Raw genomic sequence first — 13058 nt, forward strand, 5'->3', positions numbered from 1 at the left:
AATTTTGAAGATTTGAACATCGGTAAACTAATGTTGAGTCTAATTTATACTAAATCCGTTGGATGTGTAATGATTGATATTTTAGTTTGGAAAAATACAATTAATCTATTTGTTGAAATTGGGCTTTATACAAGCTTTCATTCACTGCAAGATTAATACTTTGTTTCCTTTCTCTTTTTGTTAGTTGTATTAGTGAAGTCAATCCCTTTCCAGGTAATGTTTTCCCAGTCTGTGATACTGTTGCGCTGTTACACCTCTGTCGCTGTGTATGTAGTGGCTTTAATGCTCAGTGACAGGTTTCATCCCGCCACTCTTTTTTGATGTGCCTGTCCCAAGTCAGTAGCCTGTAATCCAGTAGTTGTCATTGGTTTCTGTCACCCATGATTATTTTGTAGAATTAGGCTGTTGGTTTTCTCTCTTGAATTGTTTCACATTTTCTAATGCCGGGGCCTTTTAAAGTTTGCTATAATGTATGGATTTTACCCATGTTGATGACTGCAGCGGTTTACATTCTCGTCCTTTTGTTTTTTGTTGGTATATGTCTCATTTGCATTCATTCATGCTTTTTTTTTATATTAACGTCGGCGAGAAAGAGGGTTCATCTGAAATCACATCAACAGATTTTATCATGATTTCAGTGTGACTATTACGTTTTTAAAATTTGACTAGACTCAAATCAAACAAAAAAAGTCACAATCCGATAATAATGCAGACACTATTCATACGTTTAATTGCGTACTAAAGTACACGTACTTAACAAGAAGAGTCACTCACTGATCATAGATTCAATTCAATCACAGACAGTAATGAACATGGTCGATTGTTTTCCTAAAATTATTATTCTCTTTTAAGAATCGAAAAACAATAATTTAACCGATCAGTCTATGAAAAACACATCTCAATTAGAATTTGATTAGATCTTTGTATAAGATAATTGCATCTATCTGAAATTCCTATCGTACACCATAAAGATTTTTTCTATTTAACAAAGGTAACCAATTATAGATCATAAGCCCAGAAATATATGGCTGACACTTTGGTCATGGATGGACAGTGGAACCTAGGTATTAGTTTCTTGATAAGTGGAAGGAAGTTTTGACGACAAGAATCCCACACATGAAATGAGGATGAGAGATTTAAAAGAGAAGTCAATCCAAATAGCTTTCTGAATTTTAGATACAATCCATGTAAACTCATTGATATCTAAAAACAATAGCTAATTCTTAAAGGTTCTTAATTCAACTTTAAAGTAACATATTTTAATGCTGTCTTTATCGTTGCAAACAATAATTTTATTATCAATAGTTTAAAACATATGTATTTAATAGTTTTATGACGTCCTAAAACTAAATCCGTTAAATGTGTAATGATTGATGTTTTAGTCAGGTTATACTTTATTTATCTATTAGTTGAAATAGGACTCTGAACTAAAAAAATGTGCACACGATCGACGCTTTTACAAGCCTATAAATATACAAAATATGTACATTGTCGGAAAATATAAAATTTATTTGTATGAGCTTTAGAAACAGGACGAAAAGCGAGGCTCGCCGAGCTTTTCTCCTGTTTCGTAGCGAGTACTAATAAATTTTATATTTTCCGACAATGTACATATATTGTTTTTATCCTGAAATTTACACTCAACACTTGAAACTTCAGTTGTTAAAATCTAAATCATTGTCTCTAATTTTTCAAAGAAATCGACATAGTTCAAATGCGGACCGCGAAGAAGACCCCAAAATGAACTGGTACGCAAAAAGATATATCCACATTACCGCTTGCTCAACATGGAAGCGGGATAACAGGAGACTTTAATTGTACAACTACAAATAAAGCAAAAATTTATTTGTGTATCTGTTATTTGTACAATAGTTAGCTGATTGCAGGATAAAATTATAAAAAGATGCATTCAATTCTTAAAATTATATTTTTATGCTACAACCATGAAATTATGACAGTTATACCAAGCTTTTCGCTTGATTTTCTATGCATACTTTTAACATTGGCACGGATAGCACGTGCATTCACAGCTGTTGTATCTTATACAGATATGAAATATGATATTCGAGTGCATCACAATTGGTGGCAACCAATCAAATGTACGGATTCTAATGAAACATACATGTAATGTAATTTTACGGTAATGGTGTTGCTCTTAATTGAAGGCTGTATGGTGATCTGTAGTCGTTTATATTCTTGTCCTCTGGTCTCTGATGGATAATCGTTTAATTGCCAACCATACCACATATTTTTCTTTTTAAATTAACGTCAGCAAGAAATGTGTTCATAAAATTTTATTTTAGTTTGGAACCGAACTGACGTTATATTTGTATTTTGAATTGGATTTTTATGCAAAGTTATGTTAAGCAAATACAAAAGAATATCTTAACGGTATAGAGAATCATAAACAATTATGTTTCATTGAGGAGCAATTTAAACATTGTTTGTTCTTTAATGTCCAAATAAGGACACGAATAGTCACAGTACATCTGCACAACAAGTTTTGTTGGTATTTACAGCACGTGAAACAGGGTGTGATTCCTTAAACTTTGTTATCACTACAGATTGTTGTTAGATTTTGTATTCCAAAGCTCATATATGTTTATACCAAAAAAAAAACAACAACAATGCACATGCAAATATCTTTATTTTCAATAGACGCGGTGATGATTTTATGCAAAATTTGTAATTACGAAATGTTATTTTGAATATCCATACCCTGCATTCGCAAGTTTTAAGTGTAGTTTGTCTAGCTTGTAACCAGTGGTTTTATTCATTTTTATATGTTTGTGTATCTATTTTGTTTAATATTGACAACGTGAAAAACAAATTGCTGCGGTAATCATATAATCGGATGATGACATGAGATAAAGATGAATTCATACTACAAAGGTGGTTTCTTTTAAGTTCTATTTGTATCATCATATATCAATTTCTTACCGCTATTATAGGTCTGTCATACATCTATTTAACAAGATAAGTATCAGCACATTGATTTTCTTTATAATAAGCTTTGAAAAAACAAATATGGCGAATTAATTTCATTCTTCACTTTTCTATATCCACTGTACTTTAGATTATAAGCATAATATTTGTGTCTTTGTTTCATTATTGATTGGTAGATTAGGGTCTGGATGGAGGGTCTCTCATTTCTGTATTCTTTGATTTTTGTAGGCCATTTTTCTCTATGCTTTATAATTTTTGGCCATTATTCTCTTTTCTTTATATTTTAGCACCTCATTATTTTCTATTCTTAATTTTTTGGGTCCATTTTTCTCAATTCTTTATATTTTTTGTCTATTATTATCTATTCTGTAAACCCCCATCCACACCCTCGTAGATGATCCTTGTATTTTCAAAGTTTTTGCTTTTTTACTTTCTTTTAATGCGATCACTCTTCTGTATAAAGTATGGAAATTTAATAAGCATGTGTTAATCTATTATGCAACACTGACTCTCTTCAGAAAACAAATGAAGCTGCATTACATTTAGACAAAGGTATAATTTCATTTGATATGCACATCAATGCCATGAAAACAAATGTGTAACAACATACGTCTTCGTTATAAGTTTGGATTAATTTAAAAGTAAGCCTGACCTTCCTTAGAAACGTCTTTTGATAGATATTTTTTAAATTGCCAAAAAAACATCAAATTTCAGTTTTGAGCAAACTTTATGTTTTTCAATTAGGTCATTTGTTGAATGCGATAGGTGCACATACAAACACATAATACTTTTAGGTACTAAAACTCAGATTGTTTAAACTCGAATTGTCAAATACATTCTCTGTTTTCCGACTAAAAACAGTAAACTACAATTGATTCAAAGAGTGGACGATAATATGCATTACCAGGCTAAACTTTACATGATTTGTTATTTGATTTAGACGGTTGTTGATCTGCAACTCGTCGAGGAATTTATACTACTTAAAACATTCGACTTGGTCTACATAAAAATCAGATAAAGATGTTCCTTTTACATTCCTTTTGCAAAGGCACGGTAAAAATGTACATCCGTAAAATGCAACAGTAGCTTTCCATGGTTCGATGAGTTATGATAAATCATCGATTGACATCGGAAAACTGCATCAGAATGCTACCTTACAAGCTGTTATAGTATTTGACGTGACTGACATCACTGAACAGACTCCGAATACTATCTTATAAACCGGTTATAATATTTGAACTGTCTGATACCGATGAACTGTCTAAGAATACTACCTTTAAACGGTTATGATATTTGTCTTGTCTGATATCGATGAACTGTCTCAGAATAATACGTTTAAACGGTTATGAAAGTTGACATAATTGACATCACTGAACTGTTGCAGGATACCTAAGAAACGGTTATGATATACAATCTTACAACCGGTATGATATTTATACTGATTCTCATCGGTGAATTGCCTCCGAAAACTTCCTCACAAACGGTTATGATCTTTAAAAAATTTACATCAGAATACTGCTTCAGACTACTTCCTTACAAACGGTTAAAATATTTCATGATTAATTTCAATAAACTGCCTCAGAATTCTACCTTACAGAGGTTTTAAATATTTGACATGATTAACAAAGGAATACTGCCTCATAAAGAAAAGAAAAAACAAGAAAACGTCATTTATGTATAAGTTGTCATAATTTAATCTTAATACACGGTTATGATGTGCTCTATTTGCTAAATTGAATTTTAATTAAAACCTGCATGGAAAACTGGAGCAACCGGGTATTTAGAACATAAGAAATCCATATATGTTCTGTAAAATGCAGTTTTGCTAAAGTACAAGTAGACAATGCCAAAACCAAAGACAATAACAAATGATTGCACTGGAAAGTAAACTAGGTTAGTTTAAACCGAAAGAAAAAAATCCATAATGCTTCTTTTTGATATTATAGGGATCTTCGTATCGATCTCTGTTTGAACTTTTTACAATATAACAAGCTGGTAAAACATTGGTAAACAAATGAATTCCACGCATTGTTAACATTACTATAGTGAATACTCTATGAATGTGATGAGTTTTGATATATGAAATCAAAGGCGATTTTACCTTTATTACTTATTGATAAAACATATTTTACAATAAAACTTAGTGACTGCTTATCTTGTTTGGTTTATCTTAAGGAAACATCAAGTAATTACAAGTTAAGTAAGTTTATTTGCATAAAATATTTTCGGTTATCAGCAAATGTTGCAAAGTGTGGTATTTAAACAATATAACGTACATTATTTAATTGGGGTGTTATTTTGACATATATATAAAAAAGAAGATGTGGTATGATTGCCAATGAGACAACTTTCCACAAGAGACCAAATAACACAGAAATCAACAACTATAGGTCACCGTACGGCCTTCAACAATGAGCAAAGCCCATACCGCACAGCAGCTATAAAAGGCCCCGAAATGACAATGTAAAACAATTCAAACGAGAAAACTAACGGCCTAATTTATGTACAAAAAATGAACGAAAAACAAATATGTAACACATAAACAAACGACAACCACTGAATTACAGGCTCCTGACTTGGGACAGGCACATACACACAGAATGTGGCGGGGTTAAACATGTTAGCGGGATCCCAACCCTCCCCTAACCTGGGACAGTGGTGTAACAGTCAACCATTATGCGAAAAATTAAATTAATGCATTTCTTTCCTGTAAAAATATAATTATATTTGGTACATTTCTGGTAATTACATTTCACAAAATTATTACTTTGATGTCAAATAAGAAATTTAAACACTTTAATATCCTTGGTCATTAGCGTGATCTTGGATTGATAGCATATCTTTTGTGATCATTGCACAGTTTCGTAAACGATTTTGATCGAAATAAACATGATAAATGTGCTTTGAGAGGCTTAAAATGTGGTCTCTGAAGTCAGCAAGATATATGATGCATTTATATGTTCTATAAATCAATATGTATAAATCATTTATTCTAAGAAAAATAATAATACAATGGTCAGCTATAAACCGAAATACCAATAAGTGTGAATTATATCTAGACAAGTACTTAACCGACGATTTATCGGAAATACACATACTTTGGATCGATACCAGTTAGAATAGTTATGGACAGGATAAGCATCGTCCTATTTTATTGATTGTCATCCAGAGCAGTCAGGTACGTCGACGAGATAAGTATCGTATTCTTTGCACGATCGATCTACAACTAGAGCAGCCAGGTGCGTCGACTGGAAAAACATCGTTAATCGTCATTTTATCGATCGTCAACTAGAGCAGTCAGGTGCGTCGATAGGATATATATCGTCATGCAATCGTTTTATTTAATGAGTGTACAGGTGACAATTAACAATTTATCGCGAAGGCATGTGTTTTAGATTGAGAAAAAAAATATTATTCATTACTAAAATTATTATCATTATGCAAAAGTCATCAATTATATTACACAACACCTATTTCTAGAATAACCTTCACCTGGAACAATCTACATCATAAGATCGACCAGCCCAAAATGTTAAAACGGTCGTAAGCATGAAGCAAAAATGACCGTGTCTTTCTATGTTGTAATGTTACACTACTGATTCAAGTTAGGGTGAAGGTTGGCGTTTAAACCCGCTGCATTTGTATTCCCCTGTCCTACGCCAGGAGCTTGTTATTCAGTGGTTGTCGTTTGTTGATGTGGTGCATAAGTGTTTCTCGTTTCTCGTTTTTAATAAAGATTAGACCGTTGGTTTTCCTGTTTGAATTGTTTTACACTAGTTATTTTGGGGCCCTTTTTATCTTGCTGTTCGGTGTGAGCCAAGGCTCCGTGTTGAAGGCCGTACTTTGACCTATAATCGTTTACTTTTTACACATTGTGACTAGAATGGAGAGTTGTCTGATTGGCAATAATACCTCATCTTCTTATTTCTATTTATTAAGCAAAACAGAACAATCCGTGTAAGTTCAACTTTTCCTTAGGAAGTTGTAATCTTATTTTTACAAAACTGTATCTTATAAACAACATTAACCCTTAAAATTATGTAAATTTTACCGATACCCTTGCTCAGACGGAAGTTACCATCGGGATGGATATAGAAATAAGGAGATGTGGTATTATTGCCAATAATTATAGTTGTCTCAACTATCCAACAGAAATCAAATGAAGTGGATGTAAACAATTATAGGCCAACGATAGTCCATCAAAATTATGCAATGATCATCTTATCTAATTCTAGATTTCTAGAGATGTCATTGCTAATTATGGTACGAATTTGGTAATAATAAAAGTCGAAATTCCAGCATTCAAAAGCTGAAAAAAGCAACATCTAAAGAAATACTTGTACTTGTTCAAAAACAAAGACAAAGAGTATGACAAATAGCATTTAAACATTTTCCTGTGAATAATGATAGATTCTCTTTACTTTCTGATTTGGCCGCCTTGGGAATAAATGCATTAATTTATGTAATACACTTTTTCAAACAAATTAGGACAATATAATGGTTATGCTTAACTCTATTTTATATTATTATTTGACAGTGAACATTAAGTCTTAAACAGTTATCAATCCAGAACATATTTTCACTTCAAACATGCTTTTTATTATGCATATGTAAATTTACAAGAGATTCAGTTTCTACAGTGTTGTTTTCACATTATAATGATTGAATATATCATTTTTGCTGACACATGTTTACTAATATATATATACCGTTGGGAGAGGACCTTTGTTAGTTGTGATAATTTGTGTCCGGTTCCTTTGTCATACTTTAGCGATAAAATATGTTGAATCTAATATCATCAAAACTAAGGAGGAAATACTTAAAACAATCACCAGATCATCGTCTTGTTTCCTTCTTAATACTAGTGTTATATATACTTTAAAATTAATGTTAAACCGGTGTTGATTTTATGATCACAGATCCGCGGAAGTTGTAATGCTTTAAACCTCATCCTATGGTTATTGTGAGTGATGGAGGTCCTGTTGTCAGCAAAATTCTTACAGAAATTCTATCTAGCTGAATGAATAAGGAGATATGGTAAAATTGCCGATAAGACAACTGTCAACAAGAGACTAAAGGACGATGATGTCAACAACTACAGGTCACCGTACGACTTTTAACAATGAGCAAAACACATACCATATATAGTAATCTATAAAAGGCATGACAAAATGTGAAACAATTCAAATGAAACTAACTGCCTGATTTATGTTAAAACAAAATAATGACTGACATTTATGGCTTCTTACTAGGGACAGACACATAATAGTTGTTATTTTCTGTGTCATTTGGTCTCCTGTGGATGGTTGTCTCATTGGCAATCATACCACATCTTCTTATTTCTATACATAAATAAAGTTGCGGGTTAAACACATTTGAAAGCTTTAATAGCAGTTTACTCGACTGGATTTCATATTGCTTTATAAAACAACTTTCAATCAATTACAAACAATCAATTTGATTCTTTTTTATTTTAAGGAAGAAAAATCTCAATTCTATAAATTCGAAAATGTTTTAAGTTTAGTTTTGTTTTTAACTCAAGTCGCTAAACTTTTTCAATTTCATTTTTTTTTAATTCGAAATATACAAGGACACATCTAATCAAATTCAGTGCTAAATTTTATACATATGCAAAATTATAGACGAGGCAAACATACTTGTGGTGATTTAAAAAAAAAGGAATATGACCATTAGGAGTCTGTCGTTCAGTATTTTCATCAATTAGAATCAATACTTACATTCAACTTAAATACGAAACCTCACCATTTAACACATCTTTTTCTTCGGAAAATGCCCGTAGTAAGTCAGGAATATGGCAGTTAATTTTCACTTTTTCCGTTGATGGATAGCGTTTGCTTTTTCCCAGTTTTTTATCGACTTCCTTTTTTGAATTTACCTTGGAGTTCGGTATTTTTTTCATACTTTTTTCACATCTTCATCAATTTTTCCAATCTAAATATTGATGCAATACTAGCGACAAGCGGTTCCATCACAGAAGATCGAGTATGATATTTTTTCATTTAGAATGTTCGAAATGCTTTGAATTAGGTTTAAAAAGAATGATTAACAATTCACAAATTGACTTATGTTGATATCTTCCATGATGGTGGATGATCTTCTGTTAATTCACTGAATTAATTTAGATTATATGAAAAGGATTGTTTACGCTGCAGTAATGACTTAGATCAAACAAATACTACTAGATGCTTTATTTCCATTAATTTGTCTATCAGAGAGTTTTTCATGAAACTGAAACTATATTTAATTTTATACTTTGTACTTGATTTACAATCCTCCATCGGTACCTGTTTTATATAAAACTTTCTCATATTATTTAATTTCTTATAAGTTGGAGGCAATAGAAGTTTACTGATGTTCAAATTCAATAAAGTATTAAGAACATACAAGTCGCAGGAGTTTACCGTGATAAAACTTTCGAGTACGTTTATCGTACTCAGTCTCAGATATCAACCAATGGCAAAACTGGATTGGTGTTTACTCTGAGTACTGATTAAATGTTCTTTAGATATGTCATGAAATGATAACAGTCGAAATGACGATCAAGGAATTGATGTTTTATCTGTAGAAATCTTGTAAGATATTTCTTGTTTATATAGCTATATCTAGCTAATGGGACAAAGTTGTTATATGGTTACACAAGAAATCTGATAATGTTGCTAAGAAGAATGACATGCAAAGTTTTTTTTTCAGGATGCGGTCTATTCCTTGGTAACTTTCTATGACAAGTCTACAATATTTGAAAATGTTTATTCAGTGCAAGGAGAATATGTCCGTGTGTCGATTGTTATTTTTCATCTGGCATTAATCCTTTTACTCCCATATTGCCAAAACAGTTTTTTGTTTTTGCAAGATCTGTTTATGAGTATCTGTTCACGATAGGTCAACACTATTTAATATTTGCAATGTTGTAAAAAGAAAACTTCTGTCTTATTTGATATAACTCGGACCTAAACTTTAAGTTCCATTGGTGTGTTTGTTTTCAGGAAAATGTCTCTTAAACAACATGTCAACAATGTGTAATATATTCAAGTATTTGAAAAGATAATAGATCCGTCTTACATAAATAATGACCATATTTATGCACAACAGGTCAACAATGTGTAATAATTATCATTTACAACAAATGTTTAATTTTTTCAGAGATTATAATCTCACCAAAAAGAAACTATAACACTTATCTTTAAACTGTTTTAACGATTTGCAACCTTTTACTAATTCTACAATTCCACTTTGACTTCTATTTTACGTTTAAGTGATCAGGTTCATTTTCCAGGCCAGCTACCTACATTTTTGTGTGATAACTTTTGTCTTATCTATATACAATTTTCAACTTGAAGTCTGGTGCAATTATCAAACATTCCACAAATTATTTACAACTTTACTTATTTCGGTCGATTAAGAGCTTGACGTATGATATAAACATGATTCTATTGTTGAAGACCACTTAATTTTCATCTTTTTTTTCACTTTTTAGGAGGAAGGGGGCGCGTTTGGCTACCGTGTCAATAAAGGTTACACCACATCTCTTATATATTCCTATCTTGTCGTTTCAAGAACAAATGTGTATCTGTGCATGACAACAGTAAAAAGCTTAAAATTATATATGCAAAACGAGTGTGTGTTATTCATATATTTAGCCATATTGGAAGTCTAATCAACTAGAAAGACAACATTTTTATAACTACGGCACATTTGTTTTGCTATTCACTTTTGATTTGAGGCTAACGATTTATGTGAGCAAATTCCGTATGGGCATTTAGGATGTTGTGCAAAGACAGATTAATATTTTTTGCCAAACGTTGTAATATTTGTTATTTTTTTTATCGATACGCAATAAATTATCATCCATTTAATTGAAGAGTTATTTGTTTTAAATATTTTTATTTGATATGTGTTCATTTGTATTTTATTTATTCAAATTGGTATTTCAAAATAAATTTGTTCCTTTGTGATGTATTCTTTCCAATATATTCATATGAATTGTTTGTTTGCTATTTGTATTTCAAAATCATGCCTTTATATTGTATAATCGTGCCTTTATATTGTATAATCATTTATTTCTTCATGCGAGGGATTTGTTTATGCTTTTCTTTGCGACAATAAATGATTACGCAACTTTCAACTGCATAAATTGTGGACAAATATACTTCATAATGACTATAATAGAATAAAAATATATAATTCAATTAGACAATTATAGATTATGAACTATAATTTTCTGCAAACAAATAAGAAAATGTCGACTATTGCAAAGTTTCTCATGCCAAATTGCACAACTCTTGAGTTGATCATAAAACAAAATCGTTATCGAAATAAATGATGCAACAGATTCAGTTAAGTCTGCCTCATATCTTGACTTACATCTAGACATTGACAATGAGGGTCGGTTGAAGTCAAAACTTTACGACTAAAGAGATGATTTCAGCTTCCCAATTGTGAACTTTCCATTTCATTGTAGCAACAATCCAGCAGCGCCTGCATACGGAGTATATATCATCCAGTTACGATATTCCAAGGCTTGCGTTTCCTATCATGATTTCCTTGATAGGGGGTTGCTGCTCACAAGGAAGTTATTTAACTAAGAGGTCCAAGTGGTGCAGTTCAAATCATCCCTTTGAAAATTTTACGGAAGCCATCACGAGTTGGTTGACCGTTATGGAATAAGATATGTTTCAATTGTCGTAACTACAATCTCGTCCCCTTCCTCCGAATGTGACCTATCGAATTAGACATATCACCGGGTTTGTACTTACATGAGCAACACGACGGGTGCCACATGTGAAGCAGCATCTGCTTACACTTCCGGAGCACCCGAGATAACCCCCAGTTGTTGGTGGGTTCGTGTTGCTCAGTCTTTGGTTTTCTATGTTGTTTTGTGTACTGTTGTTTGTCTGTCTGTTTGTTTTTTTTCTTTTTTAGCCATGGCGTTTTCAGTTTATTTTCAACTTATGTGTTTGAATGTCCCCTTGGTATCCTTCGCCTCTCTTTTCCGATAAAATTAAGATAATGTGAAGAGAGCAATTCGAGTACTTTTTATTATAGAATGATGCATAAAATCAAAATTGCACAAGTGCCTTTGAGACATGGTTGTTATGATAGAAGATTATTGATTACTTTATATGACAACAAATCAAAATCCTGTTTGTAATTTCCGTATACGTTTCATTTGAAAAAGTGTTTCGTTTCCATATTGCCTTCTACTTTGATACTGCTAGTGCTTATACATCACTATTCTTAAATTATAGTTTTAAAATAAACCGGAGTGCAACCATTTTATTATAGATATGAACCAATTGTGTTTCCCGTTGATTTCAGAGAGTTCAGTATGTTGAAAAGATTAAATTTGTATAATTAAAATTGATTGTTTACTGTGTCGTTTTTAAAAATGATGGACAAGTTGATAAATGTTTGGCGTCCAGTGGAGTGTTTTTGAATGAGTCTTTGTGTTTCACATAAGTTTTGTCCGAGTGAAAATATAGATTTGAATATTATTGGAGAACGAACCAACCAATACCAATTCTGTTAAAGTCTATGGTTTGAACTTATAAGCGAAAAAATGTTGAGGTCAGTTTATTTTAAGGCGGGGCATCTTGTTTTTGAAATTGTCTTTACTGGAAATCAATCTTTTGTGTCTTACAAATAGTGTCAAACAACGATATAAACTTTTCATCTCAATTCTCAAAAGATTCAGTGCTCGTTACAATTATCATATCCAACTGATTTTCAGAAAATTAGTCAAAGGTTATTGTTCGAATTCTCTTTAATACAAAAAATTTCTTTGTTTTTTGGCAGACGATGTGAAATAAATATCCAGTAAAGATCGGGATCTATTGTTTGCATAGGTACCAACCATTGTTATCATTATCTTTTAAACAAGTCATGAATATGTAAACGTTAGGCACACTTCATTACTCTTTTGTCCATTCTTATTTCTTTTATCTAAAAAAACCTTTTAGCACTTGATTTGACTGGAATATAGCATACTTAGATTTTCAATTCTTGTTCTTTACTAGTATTTGAAATTCGGTCATTCGTTCATGGCATGGCTCGGTACTTATACATCCCGCCATTGTGGTATTGTGCTTTGGTCA

This window comes from Mytilus californianus, unplaced genomic scaffold (genome assembly GCF_021869535.1).
Source record: "Mytilus californianus isolate M0D057914Y unplaced genomic scaffold, xbMytCali1.0.p SCAF_9, whole genome shotgun sequence".
Lineage (NCBI taxonomy): Eukaryota > Metazoa > Mollusca > Bivalvia > Mytilida > Mytilidae > Mytilus > Mytilus californianus.